This window comes from Equus caballus, chromosome 15 (genome assembly GCF_041296265.1).
Source record: "Equus caballus isolate H_3958 breed thoroughbred chromosome 15, TB-T2T, whole genome shotgun sequence".
NCBI lineage: Eukaryota > Metazoa > Chordata > Mammalia > Perissodactyla > Equidae > Equus > Equus caballus.
The window spans coordinates 71,297,976-71,323,506 of NC_091698.1; the positions used below are offsets into that span (position 1 = coordinate 71,297,976).

Sequence of the window (25,531 nt, forward strand, 5' to 3'; positions counted from 1 at the left end):
TCCCTGTGACAAATACCACTTTTGGGTACCAGTAGATGAGATACCCAGAGGCCCACTGCAGAGGCCAGGGCCACTCTGGGCAGGGTGGCAAGGGAAGGGCTGGCCCTGGGCTGGGTTGAGTCCTAGCCTCTGTACCCCAGGCCCATCTGCTTCCACTGGCCTGTGGTTGAGGAGCTGTCTCAGGCTGGCAGTGTTCCCAGGTCAGCAGAATCCAAACACAGAAACAAGACCTCAAGAATGGACGAGTGTCACAAAATGCGAAGTCGATTCAGTTCTGCCCCCTTCGCTCCCCAGGCCTCAGCCACTTACCCACTCATAGCCCCAGGCTTCCTCACCCCAATCACCTCCGCCTCCACTCTCTTCTGGTCTCGCAGCCTCTGTCCTCACCCACCTTATGACCTGATCACCTGGGCCCCAAACCCTAAAACTCTCACTTGTATCAGGTCACCCCCCACCCCAAGGATCTTCAATAGCTCCCCACTGCCTAAGGATGAACTCTGGCGGGCATTCAAAGCCACCTTGGACAGGAGCTCACTGCTTCATCTCCCTCTTCTCCCTTCCCAAATTCCCGCTGGACCAGCGTTGGCACTGTCATTCCGTAAAGGCCATACCCTTTTCCACATCTGCATCTTTTACAAAACTTCTCCTCTTCTCAGAATGTCCTGTTTCCCTCCAAATCTTCCCCCCGCTTCGGGGCCCAGTTAAACCTCCGCCTCCTCCAAGAAGCCTTTCCTGATGGCCACAGTCCCCAGGGATCGCTCCTCTCTGCACTATATGCTTCCCCCACGCCCCGTCACCATGATACACTCTCCTTCTTGTCCCCCGTTGGGGATTTGCCCTTCCCTGATAGATTCCAAGCTCCTCTGGGGTCATATCTGGGCCACTTCCTCTTCCCTGCTTGTTGCCCCCTTCTCCCCGGCACAGAGCTGGGCACACCGGCCCGGAGGCTCTGAGGAAGGGCTCTGTCAGCCCTAGCCCACTCCAGTCACACGAGTTGGTGTGATTTTCTGTCCCTGGAATGGTTTGTCCCTGGCCAGCCAAGCTCCCTCTTCCAAAGGCAGCCACTGCCGGCCAGGTCTTCACGGCTCCCTGTCAGGCCAGGGCCTGCTCTGCTGGGCGGGAACCGAGCACATTCCTTCAGAATTAAACAAGGTCCCACGGGCTCCAGGCTCCCCAGCATGATGATGATCCTGTTTGCTTTTGGAAGTAGTTTCCGCCCTGCCCCGGGAGCGAGGCCCACTTGGTTCCAAAGGAAAGTTCTCTGGTCTCCGGGGGCAGAGACCTTGACAGCCACAGGGGAGGGTGAAGGGTCACATCTGGGGCCATATGGAAGCCTGATTCAAGGCCCGAGACTCTACCCTAAGCCACCTCATGCGCAGTGTGCATCCTGCCATTTGTCTGGAGTGCACACATGTGCACAGACACAAACACACACAAACACACAGGCATAAACACACACACGTGCACAGACATGCAGGTAAACACACATGCAAACACACATGATTCCAGACACAAACTTGCGTGTTAACACGTACCAGACATGAATCGTGCATATGTACACATATGCACAGGCACAAATACATGTGTAGACACAGAGGGGCATATGCGCACAAACACATGTATAAATACAGACCTGCACAGACACATACACAAGCACACACTGGCAAATATTCTCACACACCTGCTGCGGCCCCAACGGACCCAGAGGTGAGCTGGGTGGCCTGCCCTCCCCTACCCTCGCAGGCAGGGCTGAATCTCCAGCAAAGACTCCTGTCTCCACTCCCAGAACAGTGTCAGGAAGGGGCGAAGACATGATCTGAAGCACAGCAAGACCATTTTCCACAGTTCACCTTCAAACAGCCTCGGCCCCTCTTTAGCAAAGACAACACAAAAGTGTTCCAGGCCTGCTGCGCCCACCTATGGCCCAGTGTAGCGAGAGAAACAGCGGGGGAGGGAGGGAGGGAAGGATGGAGAGGCCCAGCTGCCGCACATCTCCGGGCTTCTGGAACATGGTGACCGCAGCTGTCCTTGTCTGCTAGTTGGATGGCAATGTGGGAAGGCCTTCAAAAGTGTCCCCCCCAAAAATGTGCTCAATACTTGGATGCTGTCTGCCTGCCAGTCTGGGAACTGAGAACGTCAGTGTCCTGCCTTCTGGAACAGTGGGAGGGGGCAGAAGTAGAGGAGAGGTCAGGGGAAGCTCTCATCTACCATCCTGCAGCCCAGCAGGGCCAGCAGGGTCTAGGGTGTGAAGCAAGTAGCCACAGGACAGAGCGACAAGCTCGGGCAGCCACACTCATTGTGTACTCCCTGTGCAGAGCCAAGCAAACAGCCTTACTCTCAGTTTTCAAGTCACATGGGCTTGGTTCCAATCTTGCTTTGCCACTTACCAGCCACAGGACTTGGGGCAAGTCACTTAACCCAGGCCTGTGTTTGCATATCCCTGAAACGAGAGTGACAGTATTTGCCTCACAGGCAAGCTGTGGGGACTGAAGGTGGTGGGCTGGGCAAGGGAGCCTGGCACGAGCATGCATTTCAGCCTAAATTTGATTGAGTCAGAACTTTGGCATCTGGGGAACCATGACTTGGGAGTTAAAAATTCAGCCCTGGGAGACTGCAGGGGAATGGCATCTCTCTGTTTCTAGGTCGTGGGTCCTAAGTGATTCATGTGCTCCTCTGGGACAATCTGAGGTGGCTGAGGAGCCTTGTTAGCTCTCTGCTCTCCCACTACAGGGCCTAGTTCTCAGAAGCCCCCATGGGTCTCACAGGGGAAACAGACAAGCCACGAGGACACTGCCATGCTCTTAGCTCCCAGTGCTCACCCACAGGCTGCAGGTCAGCTCTGGGAGGAAAGGCAGAGTCCCCTTCTCAGCCCCAGCCAGGAGCCCTGACCCCCATGGCCCCAGTGGCCCCTCTGCAACTCTCCTGGCCTCACTGACTCCCCTCCCTCTTACTTCTCTTCACCCAACCTCCCCTGTGCCAGCCGGCCCCTGAATTTGGGGATATCAGGAACCCAGATGGCCCTGTGCACAGACCAATGAGATAGGCAACGAGATAGAGCTCTCTAGCAGAGGTCGTGGGTTCCAGAAGTGTCTTGGGTAGGGAGGAAGATGGGGTGGTCATGCCAGCTTTGGCCTTAGGGCTCCCAGGCTGTTTCTGGGTGATCAGAACAGAAACAGACCACTCGTCCTATTTCCTTCATAGACTGGGCAAGCTTTAAGAGTAGGTTCTATCAATGTTTGAAGGAACATGGTCATTACAAGACCAAGAGAGGCCATAGTCACATGACTAGCCCAGTCTGCAAGGCTGTTGGAGTCACATGACCCCCCTCCCTAAACTCAGTCCACCAAATTATGACAGTCACGTGACCCTGCTAACCCAGGTCACATGCCCCATCCAAGCCAGACCTGAGCCCTGGACAGTCACGTGGCCAGCCACTGCCAGGCCAAATATATGGCGCCTGTGTAGAAAAAGATGTTCCTTTCTTGAGATACTTTCTTTCCTTCAGTCAGGAAATTATCCTAAGATAGTGTTAGAATAAGAACTTTATACTGCCATCTGCAGGAAGTCTGCCATAAGAAATGCACAAATTGCCCACCTTTGGAGTCAACAAAATTGTTATAAAAATACGAAAAAGATTTCCAAATAATAAAAGTACCTATGATATGAATAGCACCTCTTTCAGGGTGGTGCCCTTGTGCAATCCTGTGCGGCCCCACATGTGGCCTCCATCACCCTTGTTACGGGCTGAATTGGGTCCCCTAAAATTCATACGTTGGAGCCCTAACCCCCACCACCTTAGAAAATGACTGGATTTGAAGACAGGGTCTTTAAAAAGGTAATTAAGCTAAAATGCGGCCCTTTGGGTGGGGCCTAACCCAATCCGACTGGTGTCCTTGTGAGAAGAGCTTTGGACCCAGAGAGTCACCAGGGATGCACACGCACAGAGAGGTGACCATGAGAAGAGGCAGCACGAGGCTGGCCACCTGCAAGCCAAGGAGAGAGGCCTCAGAGAAACCAAACCTCTTGGGTGGCACCTTGATCTTGGACTGCTAGCTTCTAGAATCAGGAGAAAATACAGTTCTGCTGTTTAAGCCACCTAGTCAGTGGTACTTTGCTGTGGCAGCCCGAGCTGACTAAGGCAGCCCCTTCCTCAGTACTGTAATTGCCCCATTCCCTCATCTCCAAGACAGACACAGGGCCTCCCTCAAAATAACCCCCTGGGAGAGAGGACCATTGATGGCACATGGAGGGATCATACCTTCATGTTGGACAAGCACTGGGGCGCGTCCCACAGGCCACAGTCCTCTAACAATACTGGCACAGGGTGATCTGGAAACGTGCGGGGTCCTCCAGGGACAGCTCCCCACCACCCACCTAACACGGAACAATGGCCCCGTGAAGGATGTGCCCCGTGCCTCCAAGCTGGGCCCCGTGCAGAGCAACTCCGGCTGCCCTCCACCTCCAGGAGGCAGGCCATGCACGCAAAGCCTCCATTCACTTGGCCCCCAGGCCCCTGTGATGGGAGGAGAGGCCCACGGAGTCTGAGGCTGAGCGAGGCCATGTCCACCTCCCCTTCAATCAAGCAGGGAAGGTGTCCTGGAGGAGAGAGGGGTCGCAATCTCGGTAAAGGGAGGGTGTGAGAGGCTGCGTGGCAGCCATTAGGGCCATCTTCTCCATCAGCCCCAGCAGGCACAGGGCCCAGGGCCCACGGTTCTTTAAGGGGCTCCCCAAAATGTTTTCATTTCTTTTTAAATGAGAAGATAAAAACAAATATAATAATATAATGAATATATAATAATAAATCCAGCCTCGATTACATTCCTCTTTATACCAGCACAGTCATAAAGCAAGATTTTTAATATTTTTTTATGGAGGAAGAGTCCCACAAAAGCAAAAGTTCCTAGGCCCCCAAAAGTCAGAATGCAGCCCCGGGCACTCAGGGTGCAGCGGGGCATCCAGTGCTGGGGTCTGGACTAGAGTAGGGGCACGCTGTCTCTCTCTTCAAGGGTCTGAAATGTAAGCCTCTCAGGACAGGCTGCCTTCAGCAGGTCCCAGAACCTCACTGCCCCTCCCAAAGCTGGAACGACAACAGCCCTACATTCAGCAAAACCCACCCTGGAGGCCACTGGGCCAAGCAACAGAGAGGTGGGTGGGCCTCAAGCCAGGGTCAATGCAGGGGCTTGGCTAGGGGCTGCGGCTGCCCCAAGTGTCTCCCCTTGGTGCTGGAGAAGATCTTGCTGGCGTGTCCCTTTCGGAGACTCATGTCCATCTGGAGCGCACAACTCCTTCCTTCCAGGCCAGCCAGTCTGCACTCAGCTGGTTGCAATTGCAGCCCCTTGGGCTGGGGTTTCACTTTCAACGGTTACTTATGGGAAACACAAGGTGGCCTGAAATCCACTCAAATTCCTCCTTCGTGAAGCAATGGTTCTGGGAGGGAGGGGAGGACCCTGGCACCCTAAAGAGGGGTGGGGGAGATGAAGGTGGAGAGCATCCACAGAACCAGAGCCATCCTTGCACAAGAGAGTACCCTCAGTGAGCACAGCCACCCTCTCAGGGGGCCGTGAGGAGCCCTCCTTGGAGAGATGACACAGTCATGCAATGGAATTCTATGCAGCGTCGAAAATAAATGAGCCAGAGTAACACATGTCCACACCCTGGACTCCCATAAACATGTCAAGAGGAAAAAAACTAATTGCACAAGAATACAAATTAGAATTACACTATTTCTACAGTTTAAAAGCATGCAAAACAGCTCTGTAAACACTTCAAGAAAACTTTCATATATAGTAAAAAGTTAAAGCAATTCATGAGATTGAAAAATATCAAGTATAGGACAGCGGTTACCCATGGGAGGGGGTGGGGTGCAGGGGAAGCAAGGTGCTCACGGAGGGCTTTGATGGGATTTGTCATTTTATTTCTCAAATGGTTTGTGTTCATCATATCACTCTTTGTTTCTGCATATCGAATGAGTTTATAATAATAGTATTTTTAGGAGAATGAGAGCTGAAGAGTGTGAAAGATTTCAGAAAATTTTCCAGCTTCACCTCCAGTATGCCCCAGCTCCAAAGTCTTCAAGGAGCTTTCCGATGACTCGGGGGCTCTTGGAGCAACACCCATGGGGAGAGAAAAGCCCCTACAGCCGAGCCTGGGCCCCTCACCTCCCCCTATTGCACGCGGGGATGAGGGTGGGAAGGGCTGGCGAGGCACCCCAGGACACCTCTCGCTGCCCCAGAGCAGGGCTTGGCACTCAGTGAGGGTGACAGCAAGCACCTATGAAGTCTCCACTGTGCTTGAGGCTGGAGTGAGGGGATGTACCCCGAGATTTCTGCCTGAGATCCCAGAGCTCTACTGTCACCCTATAGACAGCCAGCCCAATCCTCACACACCCCAGACCGTCCTTCCCTCCATACAGGTCTCACAGATAAACGAGGGGCTCCATACATCTCTGCTGGCCCAGAACCCAGGCGTGGACCACAGCTACAGCCACAAACCACAAAGCCACCCAGAGTGGGCCAGGGCACAGCCATCGCCTGCTTCTGCTCCAACTCCTCCGAGAACTAGGAGTCTAGGCCTAGGCCCCGCTCCTTTCCTGCCTCCAGCAGCAGAAGTGGTTCCTCAGAGCGGCCTGCTGAAGACTCATTCTCCAACATGCCAGCCTGGCCTGGCCTGGAGCCCAGCTGCTCCCCACAACATCTCCAAAGGTCTGCATTTTTAAAACTTTAAGCATTCAGAGATATCGGGGGACTTATGTTGTCACTGTGGGCAGTTCTGCGAGAAGGTGGGGCAGGACCAGGGGTGGGGGCAGGATTCCAACAGCCCAGCCAACGGCACCCATGAGCCAGGCTATAGAAGATTCTAGGCTAGGAGATGGGCTCCAGCCTCAAGGCTTGAGTGGCCCTTGGCCTGCAGTGTCCTGCCTCTCACCTGCCACCAGAAGCTGGGATGAAGGTACAGCAAGAGTTTCCTTTGCCCCAGGGGTCTTCTGCCTGCCTGGTTCCCTGCTGCCAGGGATTTGGTCTCGCTCATTCATTCAACAAACGTATATTAAACACCTGCTATGTGCCTTGTGCCTTGCCAGTCACCGGGGAGCTGGTAGTGAAGCAACAGTCCCATCCTTGCTCTAAAAGATGTGTCAAACTGAGCTATGGCAGCAGCCAGCAGCAGAGTCATTGTCAGAGAACCTGGAGGCCACTTAGAGGCTAGAGATCAACTGGCCAGACCCTTCTACAGACAAGGGACTGACACCCAGGAGGTGACATCATTGCCTAAGGTCACATGCTAATAAAGTGCAGAGCTGAGATGCAAGCTCTTTCCACATCACTAGATGATCCCTGAAGCCCCAGCCACCCTGAGACCATTGTGAGTGTCCCCCCTGAGCTTGGCGATCATTGCCAGGCTGTCCTTGGGGAGCCAGGCTGAGCCCAGAATCCCAGTGCCACCTGGAGGCTACACATGGGGAGAAGCTGAGCCCATACTCACCATGCCATGTCCCAGGCCCAAAGCTGTGCACCCCCTCCTTCCAGCCTGGGAAAACAGGGCAAACCCCGAGATTTCATGATCTTCCCCCAAAACTCAATGACTCTCTTGTATCCCCTCTCTCTGTGGAGGCCCCACATCCCCGCATTGCACAAACAAGAAACCTGGAAGCTGTCCTGGACATCCATCCATCACCTGCCTGGATAAGGCGCCCTGACCCAGGGCGGCCACTGCCTGTCCTCCCTGGCCAGGCTGCCCGAGGCCAAGAGGCCATCCAGAGGACCATGCTCAGTGAAAGAACAGGGGTATGTGTCCCTCCCTGGAGAAAAAGCAAATCTATGCTACTCCACGACAAGTTAGGCTAAACACCCAGCTATCAGGAAATGGGCTAGGTGTTCGACTTGTTAGCACAGGGGTGAGCCCGCACAGCACCTGATGCACGGATTCCTAAATTTGTTCAGGGCTGAGGGCCCGGAAGTCTTGGTGCACATCTCCAAACATGCAGAACGACAGCTCCACCACATTTCACAACAGCAGAGGAGCAAACTAGCCACAACGGGCCAGCACACATGTTTTGCTTGGCCCACAGCATGTTTTAAATTGGAATTTGTTGCCAACACGTAACATTAGGAGAGTTCACAGAAAAGTCCAGATTTGAAAATAGAAAAACTGGCTTCTCTGGGCTGGCATTCCCCTATTGCAACCCCTTCCTGCCGAGAAGGGGGTCGCCCCTGTGGATGGGATGGAGCACGTGCTCTCCCATAGCCGTGGTCCCCACCACTCCACACTGCTCCCCAACCCTGCAGCCCAGTGCCACTTTCCATGTCTCCTGGGTTCGGCCTCTTCTCTCCTTACATGATGTTCCGGGTCTCTGTGGACAGTGGAGTTTGTGAATCCTCAATTTAGGACCTGAGAACAATTTTGCCAGTGAGAAAATTTGGCTCCATGATGTGTGTGCTCAGCAGGATGGCCCTTTCCCCGGCCTGCAGCAGCCAAGGTGGGAGGTGAGAGCAACATCCTTAGAAAAGAGAGCTTGGGTGTGGAGATAACCCCAAGGCCACAGCGAGAGAAGACTGCTTCGTACAACTTACAGTCAAGCAGGAGGGAAAGGCTATGGGAGCCTAACGTTCAGACAGCTCTGCTGGTTAGAGACGGAGGCAATTGATCATTGAAGCTAGTGAGGGCTGTGAGCTGGCGTTTCTCTTTTTAGACTCTAAAGTAAGTCTCTTTCCATAGTACAAGATCATCCCCTCGGTTCTTCTGTCCCAACCCCCGGACTCAAAGCTGCCCCCTTCTCCCTATTCACAGTGCCACAGGAGAGGGAAGGAATGGCTTGGACTTATGACCCACACGACGACTGAGCCTGCCCCAAAGATTTCCAAGCAGACCTGGCTGGGAGGCTCACTCACCACTGAGGGACAGGACGGCCACCAGCCTAGAAACAAATTCAACTGCAAGAAGGAGTTTGAAAGGCCAGGGTGTCCAGAGGGAGGGAAGAAAGTGGAAAGAGGAGGAACGGAGGGGCTCTGGGGGTGGAGGCCAAGGAAACACCACTCCCAGGCTTGATCTGAATACAGGGCATTCGAAGGAGATCATTAGATCTAAGGGGCAAATCTCGACCTTTCAAATGCCTCTCCTCTCCACCACCCCTGGCTCTGCCCAGTTTGAATTCCCTCACTGGACACCAGAGTATAGAACTGATTGACATCCTCATGCTCATCACCTTCCTCCCACTTGCACACACCCCAGCCAAAGAGAAAAGCAGGCCCCTAGGTCAATTCACTTAGGTCACAGGGAGACAAAGGGTTGACCATGAATGTCACCTGGCCAGAGAAACCTTGAGATTGATGGACGGATGGCTTCCCCTGACTGCCCCACCTCACAGCCAGGTTATGGATGCCCGACAAAATCACCATCTCAATAGCTCCAGTCCATAAACACAAGCTTTCAAGAAAGCACAATTGTCTATTTATCTCTGTTTACACAAATGTCAACTTATAGTTCGGCAGGCAACAATGGCTTAATGAAATCCAGTTGGAGGAAAACTGAAGATGGAGAAACCAAACTCTGAATGTTATCCTGCAAATTGAGACAACGCAGCCAAGATTTGGACTGAGCTCTGTGAAGACATCTTGTTTCAGCTAATAAGTGCCACTGTCCCTCAGGCACTTGGCTTGGGAGCCACCGCCCTAATATGCCATTACTACTGCTGGGCCATTTAGGTATGATAAGAAAGACATCTGCCATCAGGGCTGTCCCCTCCATGCCAGTTGGCCACGGGCACCCGGAGCTTTTCCAACAGTGGGAGGGGTCTGATGGAGGCTTCCAGACTCTCCTGTTCAGCCCAGATTGGTTCATTGACTGGCCAGGGTCAGAGTGACAATCTATGGGGTGAGACTGAGTACCACAGAGACCACCAGGCACTTCCCCAGCCCATCAGGGCCTCTTTTTGCTTCTGGCAGACCCCAAGCACTCAGCCTGACTCCTGACCCCCCTTCCCACCCCCCACTTCTTGGTTCCTTTTCTCAGAAATCTGGTTGTGCAGCAGGAAATGTCTTCTCAGACTCCCGCCTTTCTTACAGCATCCCGAAACAAGCCCACAGAGCATCCTTTTCACTCCAAAGGTTTACTGCCAGTACTGAAGGAAAACAGAGCGGGAACGATAAAATTAACAAGCGCGGACGGGCCGGCTGTGTAGGCAGCCTTCCTCCGCCGGTTTTCAGTTACAGTCCCCGGGCCAGGGCTAAGCCTCCCATTGCCCTGAAGCCAATCACCCCCCTTTTAACCTTTGCCCTCCTCCCCTGCTTCCTCAAATCTCCTCCTCCAGGCCTTTAACTGCCAACAACCTACTTTCCCAACTTTGATTTATCTCCATCAGAGGGAATGCAAAGTTAATCCAGGCCCACCCCCAAGACCTTTTGAAAAAGTAACCCAAACACACCCAGGCAGAACTCTTAGATTCTGGGGCAAACACTTGAACCCACACAGTCTCAGACAGACAGGGGCACAAAGACACACATCCACACACTCAGAGACAAAGCAAGGGCCCACACCAGACACTCTGCACACTCCCTCACACTCAGACAGACCCACTGACCTGTTCAGGCGCACACGCCAGAAGCCTGCCGTGCACCGCGAGCCATTTGGAGTTTCTTTTGAGGAAAGACACTTTGCTCCAAAGAAGGCTCCTGACAGGGCCATTTTTTCAGAGTAGCTGGATAAATTGCTTTTGTGCAAAAATAAACACAAGTGAACTGCATTAGCTGAGCGAGTGACACATTAGTTACAGATGCGGGGCCTGTCAGAACATTGAGGGAACAGCTTTTATTGGGGAAGGGCTGAGAGACTCATAAATAACCGGCTGGCAATCTCACATAAACATTTGTGCGTTCACATAAACACCGCCTACCACAAACGCTGGCCTGGCTGCCAGCACGGCCTGGAAGAGCCCTCTCCCCCTGTCCCCAGAGAGCCAGGGAGGCGGGGGAAGGGTCACAGGCGTCTTTTCTCCCATAGTCCCAACTCCCTGGACTCATGCTTGCTCGCTAGCTCATGCGCTGTGGGGTGGAGGGAAAGGTCCAGGCTCCATCCTAAACGTCTGCCAGAGAACGAGACTCGAGGTCTAGCCCCAATGGGATGACTGGTTCACTTTCCTTCTTTGACATAGAAAAGGAGAACAGGAGAGAATCGGGGATGTAATTGCACTGGGGGCTGGGTTATTGAATTAAGCCAAGTAAGGAATTTTACAAGAGCTTGGAAATGCCTCCTGGATACAACTCCACTGGTCCCCATCGGAATCATGGGAAAAGTGGGATGAGGGCAGCGCCACCTTCACTCCAAGGACAAAGGCTACAGAAAGTGGCACCAGCCTTGTCCATCTATCCAGGGCACAGGGAGGCTGGGCTTCCTCCCATTGGCTCTTGGGGATGCCCTTGCCTTGAGCTCTGGGATTCTGTCCTCTGAGTCAAACACCTCAGAGCCACATCTAGCTGGTCCCATAAAGAAGGGTAAAGGAGGCGTGTGAGCCGACCCAAGTCTGTCCCCTCTGCTTCTCCTATGGTACCCGCCAAGCTAACAAGAACCTGGTACCCTCATCCGCCAAATCTCTCCCAAGCAAAATCCACTCTCTAGAAAGGATCTGACGCACTTATTTGCCCTGAGGTATTAGAAATAGTGGCAGTATGTGTTTCGTTCTTATCGCTCTTCTTCCTCTCTGTCACAAATGCTTAAGGCCCAGAGACAAAGTATGAAGTGGCAGGATTTAAAGCAAATGGCTAACGCTCAAAACTTTTGTCGAATTTTCGCATCAGCAAAGAGGAGGTAAAAGTTGAGATCATTTCAGAGAAAAGAGTATGGAGAGAAAGGAGAGAATGTTTGCTGGTCCCAAGATCGCATTACGATCATCAGTTTCATAACCAGCTCCATCTCCCACAGCTCAACAACTTTCCATTGGCCTCCACGTTCCACCATACAAAAGGCCAAAATCCTTAAACTGAGTGGCCTTTTCCTATACCCATCATATTTCTTGATCTAGTCCCACTCACCCTTCACCCTGATTTCCCTCACTGCCCCTCAGGCACCTTAGGGTCCATGCACAACGAACTCATTTTTCTCCTGCTCATCCATGCGTTACAATGTTGCACTTTCCCTCACACCAACTCCTCTTCTGAGAAGGCCTTTTCCTTCCCGTTCTGCAGGTCCACATCTAACCCATGCTGCTAGACCCAATTCAAAAACCATTTCATCTCTCCCTCCTTTGAACTCCGGGAGAACTTTTCAGTACTTTGCTGCTGACTTCCCTTCTTGTTCCAAGTTACTTGTATATCTGGTCCATCTCCCTAGAGATTTTAAGCTCTCAGATCTATGTCATGTTAATCTTTCAGGTTCTCCTCCCTCCCAAACCCTAGCCAATATGTGGGAAATGGTAGGTGTGTTGAATCCACAAAGGAAGATGGTGATGGTGTCTGAATTCATGGTTGTGATCGTGGTAAGGACATAGTGGTGGGATGGTGAGGAGGGAGATGGTGGCAGTGGTGGAAACTGGCCAACAAATGTTCCCCTGGGCAGCCTCCCTTTTAGCTTTCACTTTGCAGTTCCACAATAAGCAGAGCTGTTGTTGGTTTGGAAGAGAAATTAAGATGCCAGGCAGGTACAGCCAGCCAAGCACCATAGCTCTATTGAATCAAACTCGGCCGTCTGGGCCCTTGTTTCCCGTCAACAAATGAAACGCTTTAGGAAAAAATACAAAGCACAGCCCTAGATAGAAATATTGAAGGCTCTTTGGCCAGGACATCCCTCAGGAGGGAACACAATGTAGCCATAATTTATTGCATTCGATATTTTCACTTCCAATCTTATTTTTATAGACATTATTTCATAGGCTGCAGCTTAAACACAGACGGAAAAGATTCTGGCTTTGTAATAAGAGAAGGTTTACAGCGGGCCAGCCCAATGCTCTGTGTCTGTGTGTGAGTAAATGCACACTAGCATGTCCTTAGCTGGGGGCAGGGAGATGCCTTTATTATGTGTTTGGACTTTGATCCAACAGTTCTGCCTTCATCTCTCCCCTTGGCCAGGGCCACCGGATGTTCCCAAGGGGAGGAAGTGACAAAGACCATAGTGGGCCAAGGCGGAGGAGCGATGGGCCAGCCTCTGAAATGCATTCCTGGCTCTGGCTGAATCTGCCATTCCTTGGGTCTGCAAAGGGCCTTGACCCAGGGCTAGGGTCTCAACCCCAAAGGGCAGAGTCGAAAGGAAGTGGACACTACTTTGGGGACGGGGGTGAGGGGTGGGAGGAGGAGGCTAGAAACTGAGCTCATACAGCCTGTAAGGCCTTTTGATCTCTCTTCCCTCCACGAAGTATCACAGGTAGTTTCACGTCAATAAACATTCTTAAAAACATGACCTGGCTTTTGATGTTCACAATCTGGATGTACTAAGGTTTGTTTAACCAACCTCATTTAGGTTAGGGAGAGAGAGAGTGTGCGTGTAGGAGTGGAGAGGAGGGGAGAGGGCTATGGAGAGATCTAAGAGGAAAAGGAGAAAGCGAGAGAGAGACAGCGAAGAAGGATGGGAGGAAGCATTGCCCAGACCAGAACAGAGGATCAGCCATGTCTTGGCCCAAGGTGTGGCCCCCACACATCCATAGACTCACTGCGGGTGGGCAGCAGGCCCAGTGGAGCTTGGGGAGGCAGCCTTGAAGACATGCCGTCCTGCCTCCCTCTTCTTGCCTCTTAGGGTTAGTTTTCAGCAGACTCTAAGAAGCCTTGGGAACGTGTGTCAGGACATAGTGGGGACTTGGGCTGATGGGGGAGCGGGAAGAAGGAGCAGCAGCTACATTCAGCGGGGAAGGTCAGTGGAAAGTGAATGCAGGAAGCAGAGAACTGGAGTGGGGCTCCTGTGGGACCTTGGGAAGGTAATCTGTCCTACTTGCCAAGCTTCTGGGGGATTCCACGTGGAGGAGCAGCTGTGTAAAGTGAAATGTTATGAGAGGCCATCCACAGGGGTCCCCAACCACGAAGAGCCTGCCAGTAGAGCTCTGGGGGAGGGGGCTGGCCCCTCTCATTGCCTGGTGGAAATAGTGTCTTTGATGTTTATTGTGCAGACATTTCTATTGTGCCCAATCGCAGTGGTATGATCCTGGGGGAGCTGTCCTTGGGGGATCCCTGAGTGTTCAAATAGACCCGAGAAAATGGTGATCTGCACCTAGAAAGAATTCTGCCTTCATTGGGCCCAATCATTTCTGCCCTGCTGCTGATTGTCACACCTGCACCAGGGTCTTGGCAAGGGACTGAAGGTTTTGAAACAGGAGTGGGTGAAGAATCTGCATCAGGCAGCGGCCAGGATCAGGAAGATAGTGCCTGCCACCTGGGCTGCTTGAGAAATCCGGCCCAGGTGCCCAGCACAATAAACTACGAAACTGAATTTTGCAAAAGGTTGTAACTTGGGGTGGAGGGCATGTTGTGTTCTGGCCACCTCCCTTCCTTGGGGGGACCATGCATGCTTCCCCCACCCCCAAACTCTAGGAGTCCTGGTGGGCCATCTGTCAATCACAAGGATCCCCAACCGTCACCCCTAAAAACAAAGTTTGAGCCTTATATCTCTGCCCTTGGACTTCCCAGTCGTGGGAGCCAATATATTCCCTTTTTGCTTAAGTCTGTTTGAATTGGTCTTCCATCACTTGTAGCTGACAATGTCTCAATGGATACACCAGGCTAACAACCGAGTGAAATATATTTCAAACCAAAGAACTAAATCAGAGTGAGAATGAGTCTTCCAAGGGTCAGAGTTCCGTAGAACTTCAGGAAAGAGGCCTCTGCCAGGTCTGTAAGGACAGCTGGAAACAGTAACGCCCTTAGAAGTAGGCAAGCGGGGCCCCTGCTCTGAGCCCCACACTTTAGACAACCCATGTTTCACACCCACACGCACACGCATGCACATGCACAATTAAAGAACACAAGGATACCTCTGGCCTTCAGCGCTCAGCACTAGCGCATCCACTCTCCCGAGTAACACCAGTGAGAGCCCAAGGAAACGCTTCTCCACAACGTTCATGTCATGTCTTTGAATCAAAAGGAGACTGTGTCTAAACACTATAAAAACTTGTGGATTGTCCCGCTACTGACATCAGAGATGGGCCCTGCTCTGGAGTGTAGTAAGGACTGAGTCGTGGAAGCACGTAGGGAAGAGAAAAGACAGACTAATTAATCAAATTCTTCCTGTCAGCAAGAATGCAACAGAAGTGGCATGTCCCAATAGTGGCCAACACGTACTTTCAGGCTTATCTTTATGGTTCTAGAAGTACTCACAAATTAGCCAAGTAGTTGCTACAATTGTACATGGGAGCTGAGGAACATTTTCCAGTATAAACAATTTATAATTCTCCTACATTTGCACATGTGCAGGTCAAGAGGTAACATGCATGAAGTAGGATACTGATTCTTTAGAGTGGCAACTAGACAGACACGACATAATGCTAGAACTGTGAATGATTTTATTTTTATAAAAATTTTTACTAAGATTTAATTAAATTTTCAAAACAAGTTAAAAATTCAGCATTATGTAAATTTTTTTTGAGGAAGATTGGCCCTGAGCTAACATCTGTTGCCAATCTTCCTCTTTTTGCTTGAGGAAGATTGTCGCTGAGCTAACATCTGTGCCAGTCTTCCTCTACTCTATGTGGGATGCTGCTACAGAGTGGCTTGACAAATGGGCTAGGTCCCCGCCCGGGATCCCAACCTGTGAACGCTGGGCCCCCAAGGCAGAGCGCATAAACTTCACCGCTACGCCACTGGGTGGGCCCTGATTTAAATTTTGTATGTATTAGATACAATGTATTAGTTATACTGTTAGTTATATTTGCCTTTTAATTTTAAGAGATAATTTAAAATATTTGAAAGAAAAATAAGTTGTTAATTTATATAAAAAGTAATTTGAAATGTTTACCTTTTATAATTTAATTTGCATTTTTTATTAAAATAAATGTAATTTTTGTACTGTTTCAGTTATCTGTTGCTGCATAATAGATCCCAAAACTTAGTGGCTTAAAATAGATTGTTTTTCTCTCTCACAGTTCTGTGGATTGACTGGCTGGGTGGATTGATGTGGTTGGGGTCGGGGGGCTCTCTTGTATGGCTGCAGCTAAATGCTGTCAAGGTCTAGAGTCAAATGCAAGTTTAGCTGGACTGTCCATCCAAGATGGCAGCATCCATGCTTTCACATCTGGTGCTCAGCTGGGACGGCTGGAACAGGTGAAGTCTGGCTGACTGTATTGCTTTCTCCTGTGAGTTTTCCACATGGCTAGCTTGGCCCCCTCATAGCATGGCAGTCTCAAAAGGAGTCAGACTCCTTACACGATGGCTGGCTTTGTATTGGCCAAAAGTGAGTCACAGGGACAGCCCCGACCCAAGAGACAAGACTGTGCCAGGTCATGAATACCGGGAGATGTGGTTCACTGGGGGCTAACTTTGAAGACTAGCTACCATAGTTCTGCCCACTGGCCCCCAATGAATCACGTCCCTCACACCTTCAAAATACACCCACCCTCCAAGACCCCCAAAATCTCATCCGTGAAGTCATCAGGCTTAGGCTCCAAATCTAGGACCCCAACATCTACACCAGATCCCATGCAGAGGAGGCCTCTGAGTGATGGGTGCTTGGAGATGGTTCCTCTCGATTTGAAGACCTGTGGACTAAAGAGACAACTTATCTTCCCACCAAACCCAACACACCACCAGGAGGTAGGCACTGGATAACTGTAATAGACACTCTCACCCAAAAAGGAGGAGAAACATGTGCAAACTAATTCTGAAATCAAGCCAATTCTTTTATTACAGCCTGGTCCTGCTCTCTGGGAGTGGCTGTCCATGGCTGTTGGCTCCACAGTCTGAGTCATCCTTCCTTTTCCAGAAGAAATGGTCAGTGTTTGCAACCAAACTGACTTCTCAGCCTGCTTCTTCATTTTGAACTGTCTCTGTCCCTTTCAACCCAAACTAAAAAAAAATTCCTTAAAAAATTTGTGGGTTTCTTATATATCAAGTTATAATCTATTCCATTAGACAAAAGCCATACCCCCATCTATTTCCAAAAATGTCCTTCTCTCCTTACACCACCTTTGGGGTTGCTGTGGGAGCCTTAGTTCTGTTGTCCAGCAGAGAGGATCCAAGAGGTACACCTTGCACATTCTTATAAGCTCTGTTGTCTATACAAAGGGTCTATGGGGCCGGCCTGGTGGTGCAGTGGTTAAGTGCACACATTCCGCTTCGGCAGCCGGGGGTTCACTTGGCAAGCCATGCTGTGGTAGGCATCCCACATATAAAGGAGAGGAAGATGGGCATGGATGTTAGCTCAGGGCCAGTCTTCCTCAGCAAAAAGAGGAGGATTGGCAGCAGGTGTTAGCTCAGGGCTAATCTTCCTCAAAAAAAAAAAAATAGTCTAAAGACATGCCCTTAAATTTTTCCGAGGTCTTAACAAAGGGTCTTACAGCCACACCCTTGACTATACCTGAAACCATATTTTACTGGCAGCCCTGGATTTTATCTTTGCCTTGAGGCCATTTCTTACTTTGAGTCTTCTGCTGGCTGGAACAGGAGACCTGGGCTCTTTAGATTTTCTAAATTCTGCTCCAAACAGACCTGGGCTCCTTAGATTTTCAAAATTCTGCTCCAAACCTTCTTTAGTTCATCTCTCTCTTTCCCTATTTTATCAGAGTCATCTGGAAGAAGCCAATTAGCACTTTCAGCATTCTGCCTGAAAATTGCCTTAGCCAGATCACAGCTTCATTAGGCACCCTATCTATTTTCCCCATTACTGTAGGGGATGGTCTCATACTACTCTTCTTCTTCTGAATATCTCAGGTCCCCTTTCTTTCCAGCCTCCAATGATAGTTTCCTTGCTGTGTTTCAAGCCTGTAGGAATATTCTCTTCAAGGTTCTTCAGCTCACGCCCTCCAATTGTCTCAAAACAAACACCACTGGTTTTCAGTTTTTCTTACAACACTCGCTTCCAGCACCATGGTACTTGGTCTCCAAAGAAGGCCCCAGTGAACAAGACCTCCTGGTATTTCTGCTCTGTGTGGTCCCCCCACACTGAATCTGGGCTGGCCTATGACTCATGCTCACACCTGGAACACAGTGGGTGTGTGTTGCTTAAGTTTTGGATGTAGGCTTTTAAGACAACTGGCAGCTTCCTCTTCCTCCTTTTTGGAGTACTCACTTGTGGGAGTCCTGAGCTTCCATGTAGAAGTCCAGCTACCCTGCCCCATGGAGAGACCATGTGGAGAGAGAGAGGTCCAGAGAGCTTATGGAAAGAAGGAAAGGACCAGCTGGCCCAGCATCCCAGCTGAGCCTCTTGATGGCTCACCAGTCCTCTCACAACACATGAGAATTCCCAAGCAAAGCAGCAGAAGAGATGCTTAGCTCAACCCGGTTGACCCACAGAACCACGACAGACAATAAAATAGTGATTGTTTTACACTACTACGCTTTGGAGTGTTTTGTTACTCAGCAACAGATAACTGAAACAACTCTGAATACAACTGCATTTTATTTTTGATCATTACTGTCAATAGAACACAAATTACAAGTTCTCTATTATAAAAGCACAATTACTAATTTTGCTGAACATAAAGCAAGGAAATAAGTTTTAAAGAATAAGTATATGCTAACATGAATTATAAATGTCTTAATTTTATTATTCATTTAAACATCACTGGCCCCTCAGCAGAACCCCTGATGTCCTCAGTAAGAGTCAATTCAGTTGCCTTCACTATTTTGCAGAACTTCAGTCATATAAAAATCATAACTTTATATGTATTTTCACCTTTATTATTTTGAAGGTAAACTTGTCGGGGTTGAAGAATAGAACATACTTTAACATTTTGTTAACTTGACTTATAACTTTTAAATATTAGACATATGGTCTGTGGGCCTCCATTCATACCCTCCCCGGGAGTGGATTTCACTAGAACTGATAAAATAGGTGCCTGCCCAAGGCAGCCCTGCAGTGGCTGGAAGAGAAGTTGGAGACTCATCAGGGCCAGAAGGAACGCCTGAGGGACAACACCAGACAAGACCAGAGAGGAATTCAGAAGTGGGGTGGGATGCTGAAAAGCCCACCTTCCCCATGGGCAGAGCCAATCACTGCTCCATTGGCCAAATCCAAATGGTCTGGCCTAGGACCAGGAGAGAGATCACAGCAGAGCTAGACTCATCCCCAGAGGCATCCTAATACCTGCCTCATGCTGGAGAGCATCACATCCTTCTGAGGCCCCAGGTCCGGCCCAGGGCTTAGTGCGAGGCTGGGAAGGGTCCACAGTCAACCAGAATCAGAGTTTGCTACTGATGAGTATCTGAGATCTATGCTTTCCACATTTATCCATTTCTACAGTTTCAAATGTGCTTCCTTTCCCCATAGTTTCTTCTAAGTATTATTTATGAAAAGTCCTAATCTTTTCTTTGCAAAGTTGAGGTGAAAAGGATCTGTTCACACTTCCGTCAAAAGTGTAGAGTGGGCAGAAGAGAAAGGAGGATGGGGAGGTTGAGTTGAGGAGATGGCAGCTCCCCGAAGACCAGGAAAGCTGGGATGTGTGTGTGGCCAGGATCACATGGATGTCTCAATTCTGCAAGGCTGTGCAGGCAGATGATCTGGATCCTGAGATGGGACATGTCTGGGGCCCATGTGCAACTCTCTGCCTGCCTGGGCTCTCTCCGTACTGGTCACCGTGGCTGAGACTCTCAGAACTTTCTAGGGGAACAGACTGGGATGATGGCTGACCCTTATGCTCAGAGCTCCGGCGTGGAGGGTGCATTGCCTGGATTTGAATCCTCACTCTGCCCCTTTCTAACCTGGGGGCCTCAGACAAGTTGCCTGATCCCTTTGTACCTCAATTTCCTAATCAAAAAAGTGGGGGTGATGATGGTGATGATGATGACGATGGTGCCTGTCCCATTGGACTGTTGGGAGGATTAAATGAGTAACTCAAAGTGCTCAGAACAGAGCCTGGCACGTAGGAAGTGCCAATGCTAATGTCTGCCAGTAGAGAGAACGGACCAGGAGAAAGATGGGGCAAAATGCAGACTCATGCGAGGTCTGTTTCTCAGTTAAATGCAAACACATTAAGGAGGAGTCTTCAGATCTTTTCAGGCCAGAAGTCTTCATGTGGCTCAGAGGATGGGCCTTGGTCAGGAGCAAAGGTGTCTCCTGTGTCACACACATGCAACAGCTAAAGTCCTTTTAAAAAGATCTCCGTGAGTCTGGATTAAAATTTTAGTCAGCCACCCAGGGCAAGGAACTGTGACCTTGGATGCCTGTGTGTCTGGTATGTCCTGAATTTCCATAACCTGTGCACTTAGGAAGCCTTTGTCTCCCCCACGGAGCCAACACACTGAACGTTGGACTCAGAGTTCAGACTTGAGGTTGAAGATTCGCAGAGTGACCTCAGGCACAGCCCTTCCCATCTCAGAGACTCAGCTTTCTAGCCTATAAAACGAGGGGCTGCACTAGATGGTCTCAAAGGCCCCAGCTCGCTCTACCATTCTGAGACCATGATTCCTTGCCATTCACCCAAGCCTGGCCCTGATTAAAGCCCACATCCAGCGCAATGTCCACACAGTCAGGGGCCATGGTGGGCCATCTAGGAAGCCCCTCCAGCTTGGTTGAGCCCCCTTGCCCTGCCCTTTGTGCAGAGACCTCTCCCCCAGGCCCCAGGAAGCCCAGAAGACTTCCCATTTGGGTCCACCTCAAAGCCTCTAGGTGGGGGACTCCTAGTCCTGGGATGGAGGTGAGGAACAAAACCAGGCTTAGGCAAGCACCAACAAGTTAAGACCACGACTACTGGGCAGTATCCTGCACTCACAAAGGACAAGGGAGTGGGAAGAGGCCAGGGATCCTGAGATCTCAGACAAGGCCAAACTCGATTTAGCTTCTGGAGGTGAAGACAAGTCTAGCCTCCTCCTCAAAACCATGCTAAGCCACCCAAAAGAGCAGGGGCTGTGAACCCAACATCCACTACAACAGGCGTAGGACTGGAGCCATTTGAAAGCGCACTCACTGAGAACAAACACGATCGCATTATGCCAGTTAGTCTGAAGGTGTGATTCAGCACGAATGTGGTGGGGACTCCATGCCTTGTGACGTGTCTTATGACTGTGGAAGTGCATCCACTTGTATGTAGACAGTTTCTTCACTTATGTGTGAAGATCTGTGATGGAGCCCGTGTGCAAGACCATGGGTGTCTGAGAGGAAGACAGCAGAATAGCTGGTGGTTACATGTGCCGGCTCTGAGGCCAGACTGCCTGGGCTTGAATCTCAAGTTTACCAATTACCAGCTTTGTGGCCTTGAGCTGTCACCTCTACGTGACTCAATTCACCTATCTATTAATCGGGATAAATAACAATACCTACTTCATGAAGTCGTTGTAAGGATTCAAGTGCTCGATCCTCTCGTATAGTGTTAGAACAATGCCTGCCGTGTAGTAAATTTCCAATAGGTGTTAGTTATAACTACTATGTGTGACTGCGTTTCCACATCTGTATGTCTTTGAGTATGAGAATGCACACATCTGGGTGTCTGTGTCTCTCGATGTGTGTTTAGGTGTGTTTAGATCTTTCTGTGCATCCAATGATAATAACAACAGGCTTTATTGCATGCTTACCATGTCAGGCGCGACTCTAAGAGTTGTGCAGGTCGAGCGTGCGTCCAGCCACATGTGCCAGGGAGTACCTGTGAGCTGGCCAGTCAGCCCTACCTGGTGAGACCCGCTTCCTGAGTCAGCTGTGTAAAAGATGAAGACTCACCTGCCTGCCCACAGCACTGAAGGGGGGCAGTGAATTATACTCACCCCCTCTCACCCCCTTTCCCAGGCTCCCGGTTAGCTTGAATTGCCTGGGTCCTCTTTTCTCCAATAGGAGAGGGCAAATGAGGAGCCTGAAGAGGAGCCCACCAATCACAGCCTTCCTTTCATCCTCTGACAGCCTCGGTCTTGCCGAGGTTGCTCAGGCTGGATTCCTGGGCTGGGCCATCTTTTGACCCTATGTGCCAATTTTTTGCTCAGTGGCATCTACTTCTGACACACTATGTGTCCTCCTGGAAGGACAGAGTCTAAGACAAGGAAGATAGTGAATTCTCCTCGTGGATAAAGCCTTTACATTTTACCTGCTATGTTTCCTTTGCTTCCATTATTCAATGTTAGGAACACTTCAAGTAGGAAAGGATGATATTTGAAAATGTATGAATGTGCTTCTCTTTCTTGCCTTTGTGAGTACATGACCTTCATGGCCCTTGGCCCTAGGCAGCCATCTCTGCCTGAGGAGAGCCTAGGATGAAGGTCTGACTCAGACAGAATGCACAGAAGAAAAAATGCGGTAATATTTGGCATCTGACACACAAAACAGGATTATGCTGCAGGTCTAAAGTCTTCTAAACCAGGCTATTCTCTTGAGAGCATATTTCCTGGATGCTTTCACCTCTCTCCTGGGGCGTGACTGTGGAGTTTTATGTAACAGATGCCCATGCAAGAAGAGGACATGCTTCGGTACTCTCCTTCCTGCCCAGGGGACAGTGGGAAGGGACTAGAAGGACAGCAACAAGGGGAACTCAGCAGTCGGATCTGGTTTTGCTGCAGAGAGGGAGCCCCGGAGGGAGGGCTCCTGTCCCAGTCTCGTGTCTGGAACCCCGGGAGAAAGTGGCATCGTAGGCTACTCCAGACCAACTGAACCAAACCAGCCTCTGCCTCTGACTACAGTGCTCCGGGGTAAGGCGAGGAGCCTCAGAAGTTCAGATTCACAAGCCAACTCTAATTCCCACAGGCCTGGCTGCCACGTCGTGAGCCAGCAGGGCAGCCGGGGCCACAGCGGTCCAATGAGGAGACCCACAGGAAAGGAGGAGGCACGACTGGGTCGGGGGGAGACCCTCTGGGAGGCAGCCAGGAAGAACCTAGGTACAGTGGGCTGGTCAGCCGCGGGCACCGCGGGAGCTCTGGTCAGAGCAGGAGACCAGACCATGAGTTACACAAACTCAGCTTCAAGTACAATTCGTGGCCAATGGGACAAGGGACCTTGCCAGAAAACCAGAGGACACCACATCCCAGGATCCCAATTCCTTGCTCCTGCCAGATGTCACATAAGCTGCCCTTGTCTGTCCAAATACCTCAACACCACCTTAGTGGGAGACACTGGGGAAAGCAATCTGAGAATTGAGCACTTTTATCCAAGAGAAACTAAACATCACTTAACAGGCTAAACTGTCAGGTCCCGCGACATTCAATTCAAGTCGAACATTTCATTGTTTTTCTCACTAATCATCAGGTAGGGGTTAGAGAAAGGCCGGATTAGTTATAGACTAACACGCAAGGAAATCACTTTTTTCTGCACAGATGAATCAAAGTGTGAGTTAAATTTTCAACCATGTTACACACACAAAAATAGAGGACCCACCCTTGCCCCCACCAAAATGCCGGCTGGCCTTTTCAACTAAAGATAATGACCCTAGCAGTGGACAAGTCCTGGTCTCTGGATCCCAAACTGCCGTCTCCAGGTGGTGTGGGACAGGTCGTGGCAGAGCAGCACACGGTCTCTGCCGTCCAGGCACTCACATCGGCCTTCTTGGGCTCGTGCATACAGGGTCCCTAACTCCTGGCTTATCTGTGCTTTCTTTGAGGGAAAGAATGATGTTTTAATTCTCTTTCCAGGCCCTTCCCATCCAGGGCATTCTGGCTCCCAGCCCTGGACGCTGTCTCAGAGGCCGTTCAGATCCCTCCTTCCCCTGGCAGGTGGGAATGTAGGTTGTGAACTGACTGAGGTCCAAAGTGCTACACACTGTGTGTCTGGGAGGAGGGCTGGGGTGGAGATCAGCACATGCAGAGGGCGATGCTACCACCTGCTGGAGGCCCAGGGAGACACAGCCCAGGTGGGGAACCATGTTCCACTGGCCTTGGGTGCAACCACTTCACAACCTTGCACTCAAATGATTTACTTTCTTTTTCCAGAACAGCATCTCACTATTCCTTCATTTGGTCATCTGGTTTGCTGGTTGGAGAAAGATCATCATCCCATTCTATAGATGAAGAAACTGATACCCAAGAGCTGAATGCTGTCTAAAGTCAAATGACCAGGGATGGCTTGAAGGCAACATTTAGTCTGTTGCCTCCCAGGGAAAGAGATGCGGCCCTCCTCAGTACTCAGACTAGGGTATCCTGGGAAACAACAGGGACCTCCTTACGAACAAGGTTGATAGGGCCATCCCCAATATCCAGGGAGATGGTGTGAGGGGCAGAGGGGGCATCTACATCCTCTTGCTGGGACTGAGGCACCAAGTGGTACTAATGACCCTGTAGCTGGCTCAGGGCCTGATATAGGTCCACAGTGACTTTGTCTCCTAAGGTTTCACCCACAGTACCACATAGGCCATTTCAGTCCCTTGGGTGCCATTTTCTGAAATGCCACAGGGCAGGTTGGCTGCCAGGGAGACCCTGACCAATGCCTGTCCTGAGTCACTGGGCTCCGTCATGACCCAGAGACCTACCACACCCAGGGCCACCTTGGTCTCTGTTCAGAGTTCTCAGTCTTATGGCCTCCTGGTTCCCCAGTCCCCAGGGTCTGTCTTCCAGCTCTGCGTCAGGGTCTGGAGGGCAGGACTCCCCACGTCACTCCCCACTGTCCTCCAGAATTGCCCAGATTCCCCACATTCAGTTCCTCTATGCCCTGGGCCACCTGCATCTTGGACCAGCTGACAAGTCTGCTCCATGCCCATCCCAGGTCCCTACCTCAGGGTGGGTCTCCAGGCCCTCTTCTCCAGAAGGATGGTCCACTTCCAGAGGCTGGTGCCCCTTGGCCTGCTTGTCCTGCCATGAATAACTGCCAGATGGTTCAGAGCAGGGGCTGGGGACTGAGGCCAAGTGGCATCCCAGAGCTGCACCCTCAGGTAGCTACACCAGTCCTCAGCTCCGTCTGGGAATCACATCACCAATAGAAACATCTCTGAGGCACATTAGAGAGCAAACCATGAAGCCACGAAAACCACTGAAGAAGAAGACTGTTTAACTGACCTCAGGATGGGCAATGGCTTTCCAGGCAGCGAAGAGATCATTCAGGGAAAAATACGGCTTAGTAAAGTTGAAACTTCTGTGCATCAAAAACATCTCAAAATGACAGGCAAGCAGGTCTCAGTGGAAGAGTTTTTATAACACTAAGGGTGACATTCTTAACACATTTTTTTCCACAAATTGCCTTTTCATGTCCTTGCTGCTTTTCTGTCGGGAGCATGAGGTTGTTTGTTTACATATTGAACAGGAAAGGTTGTTTATTTTTAAGGCTTTGAATTTTGAACACGTGAGTGTATTACCTGTTGAATAAAAAAAGAAAAAAATGACATTTTAAATACAAATCAGACGAAATATTTTAATTGATTCTATGTGAACAGTTGATGAATGAAAATGTAATATAAAAAAAGGTTTTCTCAGGGCCAGCCCCATGGCTGAGTGGTTAAGTTCGCGCACTCCTCTTTGGCGGCCCAGGGTTTCGATGGTTCGCATCCTGGGGGCGGACATGGCACCACTCA

The 25,531-nt window shown here is 50.5% G+C and overlaps 1 protein-coding gene across 2 annotated transcripts in view; it reads right to left on the reverse strand.

The window, feature by feature from the left end:
* The window catches only part of LOC106781747 (proline-rich protein 2-like), a 46,160-nt gene that overhangs the window by 5,661 nt on the left and 14,968 nt on the right, over window positions 1–25,531 (reverse strand). For both annotated transcript variants that reach the window (XR_011426469.1, XM_070236417.1), the window contains exons 2-3: window positions 25,020–25,315; window positions 24,738–24,921 (exon numbers count right to left, since the gene is read on the reverse strand). The gene's annotated coding sequence lies outside the window, so the exon portion shown is untranslated. The remainder of the gene's footprint in view (window positions 1–24,737; window positions 24,922–25,019; window positions 25,316–25,531) is intronic.